This window comes from Dermacentor silvarum, chromosome 1 (assembly GCF_013339745.2).
Source record: "Dermacentor silvarum isolate Dsil-2018 chromosome 1, BIME_Dsil_1.4, whole genome shotgun sequence".
NCBI lineage: Eukaryota > Metazoa > Arthropoda > Arachnida > Ixodida > Ixodidae > Dermacentor > Dermacentor silvarum.
In genome coordinates, this window is record NC_051154.1 from 9,792,112 (window position 1) to 9,795,640 (window position 3,529).

At 49.8% G+C, this 3,529-nt stretch overlaps 1 pseudogene; it reads left to right on the plus strand.

Annotated features, from left to right (window-relative positions):
• Positions 1 to 1,392: 1,392 nt before the first annotated feature.
• LOC119437948 (U2 spliceosomal RNA) lies at positions 1,393 to 1,544 on the plus strand (annotated as a pseudogene).
• Positions 1,545 to 3,529: the final 1,985 nt, after the last annotated feature.

Consider the following 3,529-nt stretch of genomic DNA (forward strand, 5'->3'; position numbering starts at 1 on the left):
GCCATTGCTTAAGGGGATACGAGCCATTCATTATCTTACGTGGAGGACAGGTCTACTTTTGAAGCAATTTCATGGAAATCCATCCAGAATGAACGCGCTCGGGTAAGTGATCGTTGTCGACGTGCCGATTTTAGCATGAGGGCTTCCGAAGCCCAGGCGAAAGGTCAGCGAAGAGCCGCCGACCCTGAGTTGTGGGAGCGCGATGTTGAGGACAAACGTCAGCGTCGTCTTGCCCTCAAGGAACCGGAAAACGGTGCTGCACGCCTCGGAAACGCTAGCGGCAACTTCCCCGGTGCGACGGCCAGGTTTCAACGCGAGGTTCTCAACTCGAACTGTGGAGCCAGCTGCAGTGCGCGTGACCGGTTGTGGCTCGAACAGAACGTGATACTCGTCAGTGCAATTGTTTCCGAGGAACTCCGAAGAAACACACGACAAGCTTCGCTTACCCCCATTTCCTTGACAGGGAGAGGGATTACTGTTTTTTTTTTTTTTTTTGTACGCGTAGCTCACTCGCCTCCGCCTTCGTTTTTGTACTTGCGTACGTTGCGGTTTGCCGATGACATTGTCCTATTCAGCAACAATGGGGACGTATTACAGCAAATAATCGAGGACTTTAACCCAGAAAGTGTAAGAGTGGGATTGAAGATTTATTTGCAAAAGACAAACATAATTTTCAATAGCCTGGCAAGGGAACAAGAATTCAGGACCGCCAGTCAGCCTCTAGACTCTGAAAAGGAGTACGTTTACCTAGGTCAATTACTCACAGGGGACCCTGATCATGAGAAAGAAATTTACAGAAGAATAAAATTGTCTTGGAGTGCAAACGGCAGGCATTGCCAAATCCTGACTGGGAGCTGACGACTGTCGCTGAAAAGAAAAGTGTACAATCATTGCATTCTACCGGGGCTAACATATGGGGCAGAAACTTGGAGGTTAACAAAGAAGCTCGATAAAAAGTTAAGGACTGCAGAAAGAGCGATGGAACGAAATATGTTAGGCTTAACGTTAAGAGACAGGAAGAGAGCGGTGTGGATCAGAGAACAAGCGGGAATAGCCAATATTCTAATTGACTGTAAGCGGAAAAAATGAAGCTGGGCAGGCCATGTAATGCGTAGGATGGATAATCGGTGGACCATTAGAGTTAATGAATGGATACCAAGAGAAGGGAAGCGCAGTCGAGCACGGCAGAAAACTAGGTGGGATGATGAAGTTAGGAAATTTGCAGGCGCAAGGTGGAATCAGCTAGCGCAAGACAGGGGTAATTGGAGATCGCAGGGAGAGGCCTTCGTCCTGCAGTGGACACAAATCTATGCTGCTGCTGCTGATGATAATAATCTGCCACAGGCAACCTTCAAAAAATTTTGAAAGTGTTCGCTGAAACACCCTGTATATAGTGCTTCTCTTAGAACGCCGAATTTGTGTGGTTCTATTTGGGCCCAGATATTAAACTTATTTTTGAAAATTGGCGGAGTGCTTGAAGCCTGCTACCCCTCCGCCGTGAGTCGGCCCGGTATTACACTACCTCCCTGATCAGCCTACACATTCTTGTCCACGCGCCGTGATAGAGACGTAAGCCGCCCATGCTTACGCCCGCCCCAGCCGGAACGCTCCCAGTCGAAAAACTAGACGATGCAGCACCTCGACGTGACGCTGCATTGCTCCCTACGCCGCCAAATCTCTACTGACGCTGTCCACTCATATGAATTTTCTTGACGTGCAAGTTAACGGTGTTCCTGTGTCTTCTCTTATTACTGGGGCGCATTTATCTGTAATGAGCGCTGACCTTCGTAACTGGCTGAAGAAAGAAGAAAATAACACCCGCCACGACGCCTGTTGTCCGTGTCACCGATGGCGCAACAGCCCCCGCAATTGGTATGTGCGCCACCCGCGTCTCCTTCGCCGATCGCTCCACTATCGTTCTATTCACAGTCATCTCCCACTGTCCCCACAGCATCATCCTCGGCCTGGACTTCCTCTCCGCGCATTCTGCTCTCATTGACTGTTCAGCCAGTACTCTTCGCCTTGACCTGCCTGTTCTGGATCCCTCTGAACCACACCCTAGTCGCCTCAGTTCCGTCGACTTCGTTCGCTTGCCACCTTCGGCACTGACCTACGTTGACTTAGTGTGATCCCCACCAGTGCCCGACGGTCACTACATCGCGGCTCTCATGGCAAGACATCCTCCTTACCCACGGTATCACAGTACCTCATACAGTTTTATCTATTACGGCGAATTGCGTCTGCCTGCCAGTGGTCAATTTTGGCTTGACGACACAAGTGCTGCCACGCGGGATGTCTCTGGCCCAGCTTTGCTGATTCGAGGATTACTCCATAGCATCTATTGCAGTAGACGACCATTCCACCGATCCTCCTCTACCATCGCAGTCGGCAACTTGTACCATCGTCGACTTACAGAAAATGATTGCGCCCGACATGCTGTCCGAGCACGCTCATGAACTCTACCACGTCCTTTTTTATACCACAATTTTTTACTTTAACGATCGTCTATTGGCCCAAACTGTAGCTGTTAAACGTGGCATAAATACCGACGGTGCCCCTCCTATTCGTCGCCACCCGTATCGAATGTCGCCGGCTGAGCGTCAGTTATTCAGGAAGAAGTTCCAAAAATGATTGCCAAGATCACTTTTGAACCGTCAAGTAGTCCACGGGCGTCACCTGTTGTAGTGGTGAAAAATAAAGATGGCTCATGGCGATTTTGCGTGGATTATGAACACCTTAACAGGGTTAGAAAAAGGACGTGTATCCGCTACCTCGGCTAGCCTCACGATAATCCTCGAATACTTCAACCACCGTCATCGCCTACCCTGGTGCCCGTGACACGCCGGGGGTACAGGGGAACGAACAGGCTAACGCGTTCGCTCGAGGGCCCACTAACCGAGCGACGGCGTCCTCTTCTAATCCAAATCCCCCCGAACTATCCCTCAGAAAATCTTATAAATTTATATGCCAACGATATGTTTACTCATCAGCAAGGAGTCCGCAGAAAATACCCGCCGGCTCACCCAAAACTTATTAGGGAAGAGGACGCCGATTGGCGCCTAATACAGAACGGGGTATTACCTTCCCCCAGTTAAAAATGCTAAACGCCATGTATCCCCCTCGCTTTAGGGCCAGCTGGCCTTGGTGCGGTGGCATACCCACCGTAATACATGGAACCTGGGAGTGCACTAAGCAAGCTCTCAGGCCACATAACAAAAACACACTGAGCAGTGGGAGGCACAGCCCGGCCGTTCCGACTTGGCAGGACAAAAGTCCCTAATTAGCCAGGTCAGGTAGGTGGACTCAACTGCCTGCTGACCTGGCCTATATATACATATCTGCGCGAAATGCTACCAGGAGCATCCATATTTCGCTAAATAATAACAATATGGTAGATATGGGAAAGTATGCTAAGTAGAATTGAAAATAAAATAAATATATTCTACAATCATTCTGTGACATGCGACATGTCTCCCGGGAATCCGTGAGCACGACCGAGTCCCTTTGCGAACGCTCTGCGTGAGCGAGG